Below are 14222 nucleotides of genomic sequence, written 5' to 3' on the forward strand. Positions count from 1 at the left end.
ATGTAAGCCTAGTTATGACAATAATAAATAAACTTTAAAAAACATGACAAATTGTCCCTAGTGTCAGGGGGATTAGCAAGGTAAATATGTGGGGTTACACGAATAGGGCCTGGGTGGGATTGTGGTCGGTGCAGACTTGATGGGCCGAATGGTCTCCTTTTGCGCTGCAGGGATCCTGTGATTGTATGCAGGAGCTACATTCCATTCATGGCTTGGTTTACTTCCAAACAACTTTGATTAGAGCTTGAAAGCGGACCCCTGGCCAGCTGCTGCTGCCGCTGTTGTCTCGCGCGCTGCTGCTGCCCTGTCTCGCGCGCTGCTGCTGCTGCCCTGTCTCGCGCGCTGCTGCTGCCCTGTCTCGCGCGCTGCTGCTGCCGCCGCTGTTGTTGTCTCACGTGTTGCTGCTGCCATTGTGTCGCTGCTGCTGCCATTGTGTCGCACGCTGCTGCTGCTCTTGTGTCGCGCGCTGCTGCTGCTCTTGTGTCGCGCGCTGCTGCTGCTCTTGTGTCGCGCGCTGCTGCTGCCCTGTGTCGCCCGCTGCTGCCCTCTCTCACGCGCTGCTGCTGCCGCTGTGTCGCGCGCGCTGCTGCTGCTGCCGCTGTTGTTGCCTCGTGCGTTGCTGCTGCTCTGCTGCCGTTGTTGTCTCGGGCGCTGTGGGCAGCAGCCAACTCCACCCGCCTGGGGCAGTGCGCCTGCGCCGCCATCTGGCTCTGGAACTTTGTGTCGGGCAGCGCGAGTGCAGAGACGGAGAGGAGCGGTAACGGCGGCAGGTACCGACATCCCGGGGAAGAGGGCGAGAGATCTCCGGGGCGGAGGGAGAGATCCCAGTGGGTGGAGATCCGGATCCCGGGGAGAGAGTGATCCCAGAGAGAGAGAGGGATGCTGGGGAGTGAAATCATGGGGAACAGAGATCCCGGGGAGTGATCCAGGAGCTTGATCTCGGGAGAGATAGATCCCCGGGAGAGATAGATCCCCGGGAGAATGCAGAGCCGAATGCAGAGAGAAATCCCAGAGACAGATTTAGAGGAGAGAAATCTCTCGGGGAGAGTGTGATCCGCGGAGAGAGAGATTCCACAGAGAGAACCTGGGAGAGAGTGATCCCAAATAGAGAGGGATGCTGGGGAGCGAAATCATGAGGAGCAGAGATCCCGTATATAGATCATGGGGAGGGAGAGATCCCAGGGAATGATCCAGGGAAGAGAGAAAGATTCTGGGGAGAGATCACTAGGAGACACCCCATGTGGAGAGCTGGGGGTTGAGAGATTCATACAGAAATCCCAGACAGTGAGTTGGGAGGGAGATCCCAGGGAGAGATCTGGACAGCAAGATTCCGGAGGGATGGGTGACAGAGATGCTGGGTAGGTATCAGGGGAGAGAGATTTTGGGGGAAGGGGATAAGTTGGGGCGAGAAACTGGGGAAGGTAACAGTGACACTGGGTGGGGTCAGCGAAATGGAGCAAGGTTTAGGGTGCGGAGATACTGGGTGGGAGATACATGGAAATGGGAAGATGCAAGGCTAAGGCGAAGAGATCCAGGGAGGATCATCCCTTTTAAGGGATGTGCAAAAAATACAGTAAGAAGTCTCACAACACCAGGTTAAAGTCCAACAGGTTTATTTGGTAGCAAATTTGTGATATATATAAATGATTTGGAAGAAGGTGTAACTGGTGAAATCAGCAAGTTTGCGGATGACACGAAGATGGCTGGACTTGCGGATAGCGAAGAGCATTGTCGGGCAATACAGCAGGATATAGATAGGCTGGAAAATTGGGCGGAGAGGTGGCAGATGGAGTTTAATCCGGATAAATGCGAAGTGATGCATTTTGGAAGAAATAATGTAGGGAGGAGTTATACAATAAATGGCAGAGTCATCAGGAGTATAGAAACACAGAGGGACCTAGGTGTGCAAGTCCACAAATCCTTGAAGGTGGCAACACAGGTGGAGAAGGTGGTGAAGAAGGCATATGGTATGCTTGCCTTTATAGGACGGGGTATAGAGTATAAAAGCTGGAGTCTGATGATGCAGCTGTATAGAACGCTGGTTAGGCCACATTTGGAGTACTGCGTCCAGTTCTGGTCGCCGCACTACCAGAAGGACGTGGAGGCGTTAGAGGGAGTGCAGAGAAGGTTTACCAGGATGTTGCCTGGTATGAGAGGTGGCATGAGAGGTTGCCTGGTATGAGAGGTCTTAGCTATGAGGAGAGATTGGGTAAACTGGGCTTGTTCTCCCTGGAAAGACGGAGAATGAGGGGAGATCTAATAGAGGTGTACGAGATTATGAAGGGGATAGATAGGGTGAATGGTGGGAAGCTTTTTCCCAGATCAGAAGTGACGTTCACGAGGGGTCACGGGCTCAAGGTGAGAGGGGCGAAGTATAACTCCGATATAAGAACATAAGAACAAGAACAAAGAACAATACAGCACAGGAACAGGCCCTTCGGCCCTCCAAGCCCGCGCCGCTCCCCGGTCCAGGATTGAATCCTGAATCCAGGATCCCCGCCCAATTTTCCAGCCTATCTACATACCAATATCCTATCCACCGAGCTGTCCCTCACAGCTACAATGCTTTGTTCATTACAACCTATTAACTTACCCCCACCCCCCCATTCCAGACCATGTGATCTCCAGGGAGAGGCGAAAACCCAGAGTGAAAAACCCCAGGGCCAATATGGGGAAAAAAAATCTGGGAAATTCCTCTCCGACCCCCTGAGGCGATCGAAACGAGTCCAGGAGATCACAATGGCCCTGATCACAAAATGCTTCCCAACCCTAGTCATTTCCACTTCCACGAACACCATATGAATTCCCTGCCCCCGAGACAGGTTCCCAACTATCCGCAGTCTCACTCTGTACTGGCACCAGCAAGATGATCATAGAATGAAGCCTTGAAACGAGAAACCAGGAACAATTAGCCCGCGCCGCTCCCTGGTCCAAACTAGACCACTCTTTTGTATCCCTCCATTCCCACTCCGTTCATATAGCTGTCTAGATAAGTCTTAAACGTTCCCAGTGTGTCCGCCTCCACCACCTTGCCCGGCAACCCATTCCAGGCCCCCACGACCCTCTGTGTAAAATATGTCCTTCTGATATCTGTGTTAAACCTCCCCCCCTTCACCTTGAACCTATGACCCCTCGTGAACGTCACCACCGACCCGGGGAAAAGCTTCCCACCGTTCACCCTATCTATGCCTTTCATAATTTTATACACCTCTATTAAGTCTCCCCTCATCCTCCGTCTTTCCAAGGAGAACAACCCCAGTTTCCCCAATCTCTCCTCATAACCAAGCCCCTCCATACCAGGCAACATCCTGGTAAACCTCCTCTGTACTCTCTCCAAAGCCTCCACGTCCTTCTGGTAGTGTGGCGACCAGAACTGGACGCAGTATTCCAAATGCGGCCGAACCAACGTTCTATACATCTGCAACATCAGACCCCAACTTTTATACTCTATGCCCCGTCCTATAAAGGCAAGCATGCCATATGCCTTCTTCACCACCTTCTCCACCTGTGACGTCACCTTCAAAGATCTGTGGACTTGCACACCCAGGTCCCTCTGCGTCTCTACACCCTTTATGGTTCTTCCATTTATCGTGTAGCTCCTCCCTACATTATTCCCACCAAAATGCATCACTTCGCATTTATCCGGAATGGATAAAGAATAAGAAATAGGAGCAGGAGTAGACCATCTAGCCCCTCGAGCCTGCCCCGCCATTCAATAAGATCATGGCTGATCTGACATGGATCAGTACCACTTACCCGCCTGATCCCCATAACCCTTAATTCCCTTACCGATCAGGAATCCATCCATCCGCGCTTTAAACATATTCAGCGAGGTAGCCTCCACCACCTCAGTGGGCAGAGAATTCCAGAGATTCACCACCCTCTGGGAGAAGAAGTTCCTCCTCAACTCTGTCTTAAACCGACCCCCCTTTATTTTGAGGCTGTGTCCTCTAGTTTTATCTTCCTTACTAAGTGGAAAGAATCTCTCCGCCTCCACCCTATCCAGCCCCCGCATTATCTTCTAAGTCTCCATAAGATCCCCCCTCATCCTTCTAAACTCCAACGAGTACAAACCCAATCTCCTCAGCCTCTCCTCATAATCCAAACCCCTCATCTCCGGTATCAACCTGGTGAACCTTCTCTGCACTCCCTCCAATGCCAATATATCCTTCCTCATATAAGGGGACCAATACTGCACACAGTATTCCAGCTGCGGCCTCACCAATGCCCTGTACAGGTGCATCAAGACATCCCTGCTTTTATATTCTATCCCCTTCGCAACATAGGCCAACATCCCATTTGCCTTCTTGATCACCTGTTGTACCTGCAGACTGGGCTTTTGCGTCTCATGCACAAGGACCCCCAGGTCCCTTTGCACGGTAGCATGTTTTAATTTGTTTCCATTGAGATAGTAATCCCATTTGTTATTATTTCCTCCAAAGTGTATAACCTCGCATTTCTCAACGTTATACTCCATTTGCCATATCCTCGCCCACTCACTCAGCCTGTCCAAACCTCTCTGCAGATCTTCTCTGTCCTCCACACGATTCACTTTTCCACTTATCTTTGTGTCGTCTGCAAACTTCGTTACCCTACACTCCGTCCCCTCCTCCAGATCATCTATATAAATGGTAAACAGTTGCGGCCCGAGTACCGATCCCTGCGGCACGCCACTAGTTACCTTCCTCCAACCGGAAAAACACCCATTTATTCCGACTCTTTGCTTCCTGTCGGATAGCCAGTCCCCAATCCACTTTAACACACTACCCCCAACTCCGTGTGCCCTAATCTTCTTCAGCAGCCTTTTATGGGGCACCTTATCAAACGCCTTTTGGAAATCCAAAAACACCGCATCCACCGGTTCTCCTCCATCAACTGCCCTAGTCACATCTTCATAAAAATCCAACATGTTCGTCAAGCACGACTTTCCCCTCATGAATCCATGCTGCGTCTGATTGATCGAACCATTTCTATCCAGATGCCCTGCTATCTCCTCTTTAATAATGGATTCCAGCATTTTCCCTACTACAGACGTTAAGCTGACCGGCCTATAGTTACCCGCCTTTTGTCTCCTTCCTTTTTTAAACAGCGGCGTAACATTAGCCGTTTTCCAATCAACCGGCACTACCCCAGAATGCAACGAGTTTTGATAAATAATCACTAACGCATCCACTATTTCCTCTGACATTTCTTTCAATACCCTGGGATGCATTCCATCCGGACCCGGGGACTTGTCCACCTTCAGTCCCATTAGTCTACCCAGCACTGCCTCTCTGGTAACATTAATTGTATTAAGTATTTCTCCTGCTGCCAACCCTCTATCGTTAATATTTGGCAAACTATTTGTGTCCTCCACCGTGAAGACCGACACAAAAAACTTATTTAAAGACTCAGCCATATCCTCATTTCCCACTATTAACTCCCCCCTCTCGTCCTCCAAGGGTCCACCATTCACTCTAGCCACTCTATTCCTTTTTATATATTTATAAAAACTTTTACTATCATTTTTTATATTAATTGCTAGCCTAGCTTCATAGTCTATCCTTCCTTTCTTTATCGCTTTCTTAGTCTCTCTTTGTTGTTTCTTAAATTTTTCCGAATCACTTGTTTCTCCACTATTTTTGGCCACTCTGTACGCAGCTGTTTTTATTTTAATACTCTCCTTTATTTCCTTCGTTATCCACGGCTGGTTCTCCCTTTTCTTACAATCCTTGTTTTTTGCTGGAATATATTTTTGCTGAGAACTGAAAAGGATCTCCTTAAAAATCCTCCACTGTTCCTCAGCTATCCTACCTGCCAGCCTGCTCTCCCAGTCTACCTTCGCCAATTCATCCCTCATCCTATCATATTTCCCTCTGTTCAAACAGAGGACACTGGTTTGGGACCAAACTTTCTCCTCTTCCATCTGAATCAGAAATGCGACCATATTGTGGTCACTAGACCCAAGAGGGTCCTTCACAATAAGATCCTTAATTCTACCTACCTCGTTACACAATACCAGATCCAAAATAGCTCGTTCCCTCGTCGGTTCCGTAACATGCTGTTCAAGGAAACTATCCCGACAGCATTCTAAGAACTCTTCCTCCATTCCACCCTTACCGACTTGAGTCTGCCAGTCAATGTGCATGTTGAAGTCCCCCATGATTATTGCCGTTCCGTTTTTACACGCATCCCTTATCTGCTTGTTTATAGCCCTCCCTACCTCAACATTATTATTTGGGGGCCTATATACCACACCTACTAGTGTCTTTCTCCCTCTACTATTCCTCATCTCTACCCATAATGATTCCACGTTTTGTTCCTCAGAGCCTATGTCATCCCTCAGTACTACCCTGATATTATCTCTTATTAATAGTGCGACCCCACCACCTTTTCCTTCCTGTCTATTCTTCCTAAACGCCTGATACCCCTGGATATTCATCTCCCAGTCCTGGTCACCTTTCAGCCACGTTTCTGTAATGGCCACCAGATCGTACCCACTTGTGCTGATTTGCACCATCAACTCATTTACCTTGTTCCGAATGCTTCGTGCATTCAGGCAAAGTGTCCTTATTCCAGCTTTTATCTGGACCCGCTTTGATGAGTCGCGAACACCCTCTCCCTCTACTCCCTTATCTAAATTACCGCCTTCATTCACTTGCACCCTCTCCTCTACCATTAATTTTGTAATTCCCCTTACCCCTGCATCCTCCCCCCCATCAATTAGTTCCTTGATCCTAGTCAACTCTTCTAGCTCCCCTCCCCCCAACCTATCTAGTTTAAATTCTCCCCAGTAGCCTTAGCCAACCTACCGGCCAGGATATTGGCCGCCGTGTGATTCAAGTTCCACCCGTTTTTTGTATACAGATCACCCCTGCCCCTAAAGAGGTCCCAATGGTCTAGGAACCTGAATCCCTGCCCCCTGCACCAGTCCCTCAGCCACACATTCATCCTCCACCTCACTCCATTCCTGCCCTCACCTTCCCGTGGCACAGGCAGTAATCCTGAGATTACTACCTTTGCTTTCCTCTTTCTCAGCTGTCTCCCTAATTCCCTGTACTCCCTTTTCATGACCCCTTCTCCCTTCCTACCCACATCAGCGGTACCGCTACCTCAGGCTCCTCTCCCTCCCACCTCAGGATTTCCGGGACGCGACTAGCGACATCCTGGATCCCGGCCCCAGGGAGGCAGACCACCATGCGAGAATCCCGCCTACCTCCGATATTAGAGGGATGTTTTTTACACAGAGGGTGGTGGGGGCCTGGAATGCGCTGCCAAGTAGGGTGGTGGAGGCAGGCACGCTGACATCGTTTAAGACTTACCTGGATAGTCACATGAGCAGCCTGGGAATGGAGGGATACAAATGATTGGTCTAGTTGGACCAAGGAGCAGCACAGGCTTGGAGGGCCGAAGGGCCTGTTTCCTGTGCTGTACTGTTCTTTGTCCTTTGTTCAAATGCCACTAGCCTTCGGAGCAAAAAATGTGCACATTTTATGTGCAAAAAATACCAGGGGTGTTGGGGTGGGAGGTGAGATAGCACAGAGGAGAGATACTTAGGAGGAGGGGGTTCAGCGGGTAACATAAATGCAGGAAGGAGGTGCTGCAGGCCAGAGACATGGGGAAAGTCACAGGAGGAGGGTCCCTGCAAGTAACAGCAAGATATTGAAACAAATACCGGGAAAGTGGCTTAGCAGATAACAGGTACCAGAACACCTTACAACCAGTGTTAGCTGAGCAACGCAAGTCAGTGGCTGCATTCCTAAAGCTGTTCAATAATGCAACTCTAAACTTAATAATTGCTACTATGACAATTACAAGGGGGCACAAATTCAAGATAAGGGGGGAAAAGTTCAGTGGAGATGTGCGGGGGAAGTTTTTTACACAGAGGGTGGTGGGGGCCTGGAATGAACTGCCAAATGAGGTGGTTGAGCCAGTTACATTAGCCACATTTAAGACTTATCTTGATAGGCATATGAACAAACGGGGAATAGAGGGATATAAGCGATTGGTTTAGCGAGGTAAATGTGATTGGTGCGGTCTTGGAGGGCCTGTTCCTGTGCTGTACTGTACTGTACTGTTCTTTGCTCTTTGTTCTATGACAGGGTTCTGCCCTTCTCCTTCTAGCCACAGGTCTTGAAGGTCTAAGAGCCATCCAAAATTAGAGCTCAATGTTTGAAACTTGGTATTGGCAGTAATTCACTTTTGGTATAGATGAAATTAAAATCACCCAAATGTTGCTTCCAAATGTTAAATAGAAGTGGTACATTAAAATTGCTGTCAAACAGTAATTTTGATTGGACGAATGGAGGAGTATTGCATTGTCCAAATGGACTTGAAAAGCTAACTGGCTTCCATCATGCTTTTTATTACTGCAAGGATTTTCTTGCCTTATAAAAGTACTCTTGCAAGTACCTTGTTTATATGTGACAAAAATCTGGGTTCTGCAACACAGTGTAAATGGGGATAACTTGTCATTCACAGGAGCTGCCACTTTAATATTTGGAGGCTGTTCATTCGGTTCATTTGTCTATTCAAACATCTAAGGGGCGATTCTCTGGGGCCACTAATCTAGCCGTGATTCCCGATGGCCCCTTGAATCGGGGTTCTCACCGGGTGCCAAGCCCGTTGTGAGTCTCCCAGTCCGTTGCACCTTGTGAGATCAGGTTCTCGCCCAGAGTGAGCGAGAACCTGATCAGAGTTAATTTAAATTCATTTAAATATAATTACTACATTTGAGGCTGGACATTTCAACCTCCTGATATATGCTCCCCTGCTGGAAATCCTGCAGGTGCCAATCTCATAGTCCTGACAAGTGGGGACCAGGTGCCATGTACTCTGGGGGGAGTGGGGGGGGAGGAGGTGGGTACTGCCTCCAAATGTGCCCATGGGTTCCTCTGCCTCTACCAGGCTGCAGAGGGGAGGTCCCTCAAGGGACCTGGGGGTTGCGTTAGGGTTAGGGCCGGGGAGAAGGGGTTGACCTTCGGGGGTCACCCTTGGGGTGGGATTCTCGTGGCTGGACTTCTCTTTGTTGCCCTGGGAAATGTGGAAATCATTTTAGGATGGTGACTTCAGGCACCTTTCTGCTAAAATTCTTCATTATTAATGTATTGTCTGAGTTCTGTAAAATCTTTGAAGTGGTCTGGTCTCATTAAAATCCAAGCTTCCTGGAAGCCTTCAAAATCACAGCAGCAATTATATCTACAGTAGGGATTGCCCTTGGTTGATTTCAGAAGCCCCGTGTGTTACCAGTCCTCTTTTCACGAGAGATATCCCCTTGCTTTCTCTCATAAGCCCCAGATGCTCTGAAATCTCTTCAAAGTGCTTTGAGAGACAGGAGCTGTCAGTTTCACGAAGGAGGTTGCTTTGCTTTCTCTCATAAGCCCCAGCAGCTCTGAAACCTCTTCAAGCTTTTTTGATTGACAGTTCCAGAGCAGATGAAAGAGGGGATTAGCCAAGGTTGTTTACACAAGGAACTGATGGTCCATTAGCTGCTTAAACTATTTTGACTGACATCACCATGGCAGATCAAAGAGTTCATTGTTGATACAATCAGTTTACACTCCATTAAGCCTGAAGTGCTTCCTCCTTTTACTACATCTGTTCTGTCTGGCTCTATTAAGTTAACACTGCCGTTCTTTTTTCAAGTCTCCTAGAACACCGATATACGTTTTAATACCTTATTTTTCCCATTGGCTTTCTTCTTACCTGCAAAGCTTCTCACTGAACTCAGAAGCTTCAGAATACTGTTTTTTTTCTCTTTTATTGATTTTTTGTAACTCTGCCATACTTCAAGCTTGAATAGGCTGGGGTTTTAAAATTTGAGATAGAGGAGGCTGAAAGAAGATTTAATTGAAGTACATAAAATAATGAGGGAGTCTTGACAGAGTGGATATGGAAGGACCTATCTGTGTTGAGAACCAGAAAGACTGCAGAGGTTGCTTTTTCACCTGAAATACAAGCCAGGAAGAAAAATGATGCCAGCTGATCCCACAAAAGAAACATGAGATAAAAGATCTAGGTAGAAACATCCATCACTTAGTAAATGAAACTGAGTCAAATTAGAGTATAAAGGGTCAAATATGAGTGTGAAGCCAGTGTGTTGTTCCCAGTGTAGGATGTGGGAGGTCCTGGAGGCACCTGGCCTCCCAGACATCCACATCTGTGAGGGGTGTGTCGAGCTGCAGTTCCTGAGGGACCGTGTTAGGGAGCTGGAACTGCAGCTCGAGGATCTTAGGCTGTTAAGGGAGAATGAGGAGGTGATAGACAAGATCTATCATCAGGTGGTCACACCAGGGCCATGGGTGGAGGCTAAGTGGGTGATGGCCAGGAAGGGTAAAGCTCGGGTGATTGAGAGCACCCCGGTGGATGTGCCCCTACACAACAAGTACTCCTGCCTGAGTGCTGCTGGGGGGGACAGCCCGCCTGGGGAAAGCAGCAGTGACCGTGTCTCAGGAGTGGAGTCCGGCCCTGTAACTCAGAGGGCTAAGGAAAAGGGGAGGAAGGCAGTGTTAATCGGGGACTCGACAGTAAGGGGGTCGGACAGGCGTTTTTGCGGAGGCAGGCGGGAGTCTCGGATGGTGGTCTGCCTCCCTGGGGCCGGGATCCAGGATGTCGCTGGTCGAGTCCCAGAAATCCTGAGCGGGGAGGGAGAGGAGCCAGAGATAGCGGTACATATTGGTACCACTGATGTGGGAAAGAAGGGGGAAAGGGTCATGAAAAGAGAGTATATGGAATTAGGGAGACAGCTAAGAAGGAGGAAAGCAAAGGTAGTAATCTCAGGATTGCTGCCTGTGCCACGAGAAGGTGAGGGCAGGAATGGAGTGAGGTGGAGGATGAATGTGTGGCTGAGGGACTGGTGCAGGGGGCAGGGATTCAGGTTCCTGGACCATTGGGACCTCTTTAGGGGCAGGTGTGACCTGTACACAAAAAACGGGTGGCACTTGAATCCCAGGGGGACCAATATCCTGGCGGGAAGGTTGGCTAAGGCTACTGGGGAGAGTTTAAACTAGATAGGTTGTGGGGGAGGGGATCGAGACGAGGTGACTGGGAGCGAGGAAGTTAGCTCGCAAACAGAGAAGGGTTATAGACAGTGCAAGAGGGAGGATGGATGGGGGATAGAGAAGGGGAGAGCTCAGACCAAAGGATTGAGATGTGTTTACTTTAATGCCAGGAGTATAGTGAATAAAGGGGACGAGCTCAGAGCGTGGATCGATGCCTGGAAGTGTGATGTGGTGGCCATTACGGAGACTTGGATGTCTCAGGGATAGGACTGGATACTCCAGGTGCCGGGATTCAGATGTTTCAGGAAGGACAGGGAGGGAGGCAAGAGAGGGGGTGGAGTTGCACTGCTGATCAGGGATAGTGTCACAGCTGTAGAGAAGGTGTATGCTGGAGGGATTGTCTACAGAGTCTCTGTGGGTGGAAGTTCGGAGTGGGAAGGGGTCGATCACTTTGCTGGGAGTTTTCTATAGGCCGCCCAATAGTAACAGGGAGGTGGAGGAGCAGATAGGGAAACAGATCCTGGAGAGATGAAATAATAGCAGAGTTGTTGTGATGGGAGACTTTAATTTCCCAAACATAGATTGGAATATCCCTAGGGTAAGGGGATTGGATGGGGAGGAGTTCGTTAGGTGTGTTCAGGAGGCTTTCCTGACACAGCATGTGGACAAGCCTACAAGAGGAGAGGCTGTACTTGATCTGATACTGACCAATGAACCTGGACAGGTGTCAGATCTCTCAGTGGGAGAGCATCTTGGGGATAGCGATCATAACTCTATCTCCTCTATGCTTGCATTGGAAAAAGAGAGGATCAGGCAAGCTAGGAAAGCGTTTATATGGAGTAAGGGGAAATATGAAGACATAAGGCAGCAAATTAGAGGAGTAAATTGGAAGGAGGTATTCTCGGGGAAATGTACTGAAGAGAAGTGGCAGTTTTTCAAGGAATGTCTGTCTAGAGTTCTACAGGACAACGTTCCGAGCAGACAGGGAGGAGTTGGTAGGTTAAAGGAACCGTGGTGCATGAAAGCTGTGCAGGACCTAGTCGAGAAGAAAAGGAAAGCATACAAAAGGTTCAGAGAGCTAGGCGAAGATAACGATTGAGATGAGTATACGGCTTGTAGGGACTAAAGAAGGAAATTAGGAGAGCCAGAAGGGGTCACGAGAAGGCCTTGACAGGTAGGATTAAGGAAAACCCTAAGGCATTTTATAAATATGTGAAGAGTGAAAGGATGAGATGTGAAGGAATAGGGCCTATAAAAGGTGAAGGTGGGAAAGTCTGTACGGAACCAGTAGAAATGGCAGAGGTGCTTAATGAGTATTTTGCCTCGGTTTTCACAGAGGAGAAGGACCTGGGTGGATGTACTGCAGGCTTGCGGTGGACTGAAAAGATTGAGTATGTGGACTTTAACAAAGAGCTTGTGCTGGAATCTTTGAATGGCATCAAGATAGATAAGTCGCCGGGTCCGGATGGGATGTACCCCAGGTTACTGTGGGAGGCGAGGGAAGAGATTGCAGAGCCTCTGGCAATGATCTTTGCGTCGTCGATGGAGACGGGAGAGGTGCTGGAGGATTGCGGATGTGGTTCCTATTTTCAAGAAGGGGAATAGGGATAGCCCAGGAAATTACCGACCGGTGAGTCTAACCTCGGTGGTTGGTAAACTGATGGAGAAGATCCTGAGGGACAAGATTCTTGAGCATTTGGAGAGGTTTAGTATGCTCAAGAATACTCAGCATGGCTTTGTCAAAGGCAGATCATGCCTTACGAGCCTGGTGGAGTTCTTCGAAAATGTGACTAAACACATTGACGAAGGGAAAGCGGTAGATGTGGTTTATATGGATTTTAGCAAGGCGTTCGATAAGGTCCCCCATGCAAGGCTTCTAGAAAAAGTGAGAGGGCATGGGATCCAAGGGGCTGCTGCCCTGTGGATCCAGAACTGGCTTGCCCAAAGGAGGCAGAGAGTGTGTATAGATGGGTCTTTTTCTAAATGGAGATCGGTCACCAGTGGTGTGCCCCAGGGATCTGTTCTGGGACCCTTGCTGTTTGTCATTTTCATAAATGACCTGGATGAGGAAGTGGAGGGATGGGTTGGTAAGTTTGCCGACGACACGAAGGTTGGTGGGGTTGTGGATAGTCTGGAGGGATGTCAGAAGTTACAGAGGGACACAGATAGGATGCAAGACTGGGCGGAGAAGTGGCAGATGGACTTCAACCCAGATAAATGCGTAGTGGTCCATTTTGGCAGGTCAAATGGGATGAAGGAGTACAATATTAAGGGAAAGACTCTTAGTATTGTAGAGGATCAGAAGGACCTTGGGGTCCGGGTCCATAGGATTCTAAAATCAGGCCCGCAGGTGGAGGAGGTAGTTAAGAAGATGTATGGTGTGCTGGCCTTTATCAATCGAGGGATTGAGTTTAGGAGTCCGGGGATAATGATGCAGCTATATAAGACACTCGTCAGACCGCACTTGGAGTACTGTGCTCAGTTCTGGTCGCCTCATTACAGGAAGGATGTGGAAAAGATTGAAAGGATGCAGAGGAGATTTACAAGGATGTTACCTGGATTGAGTGGCATGCCTTATGAGGATAGGCTGAGGGAGCTCGGTCTTTTCTCCTTGGAGAGACGTAGGATGAGAGGAGACCTAATAGAGGTATATAAGATGTTGAGATGCATAGATCGGGTGGACTCTCAGAGGCTTTTTCCCAGGGTGGAAATGACTGCTACGAGAGGACACAGGTTTAAGGAGCTGGGGGGTAGGTACAGGGGAAATGTTAGAACAGGGGAAATGTTAGAACATAGAACAGTACAGCACAGAACAGGCCCTTCGGCCCACGATGTTGTGCCGAGCTTTATCTGAAACCAAGATCAAGCTATCCCACTCCCTATCATCCTGATGCGCTCCATGTGCCTATCCAATAACCGCTAAAATGTTCCTAAAGTGTCTGACTCCACCATCACTGCAGGCAGTCCATTCCACACCCCAACCACTCTCTGCGTAAAGAACCTACCTCTGATATCCTTCCTATATCTCCCACCACGAACCATATAGTTATGCCCCCTTGTAATAGCTCCATCCACCCGAGGAAATAGTCTTTGAACGTTCACTCTATCCCCTTCATCATTTTATAAACCTCTATTAAGTCTCCCCTCAGCCTCCTCCGCTCCAGAGAGAACAGCCCCAGCTCCCTCAACCTTTCCTCATAAGACCTACCCTCCAAACCAGGCAGCATCCTGGTAAATCTCCTC

General features: G+C 48.8%; 1 protein-coding gene across 1 annotated transcript in view; it reads left to right on the forward strand.

Moving 5' to 3' along the window:
- The first annotated feature begins 511 nt into the window (after positions 1 to 511).
- Positions 512 to 14222, forward strand: part of LOC144497190 (small glutamine-rich tetratricopeptide repeat-containing protein beta-like) — a 58022-nt gene continuing 44311 nt past the window's right edge. Inside the window, exon 1 of the mRNA XM_078218065.1 lies at positions 512 to 770. The gene's annotated coding sequence lies outside the window, so the exon portion shown is untranslated. The remainder of the gene's footprint in view (positions 771 to 14222) is intronic.

Source organism: Mustelus asterias, chromosome 1, assembly GCF_964213995.1.
Source record: "Mustelus asterias chromosome 1, sMusAst1.hap1.1, whole genome shotgun sequence".
Lineage (NCBI taxonomy): Eukaryota > Metazoa > Chordata > Chondrichthyes > Carcharhiniformes > Triakidae > Mustelus > Mustelus asterias.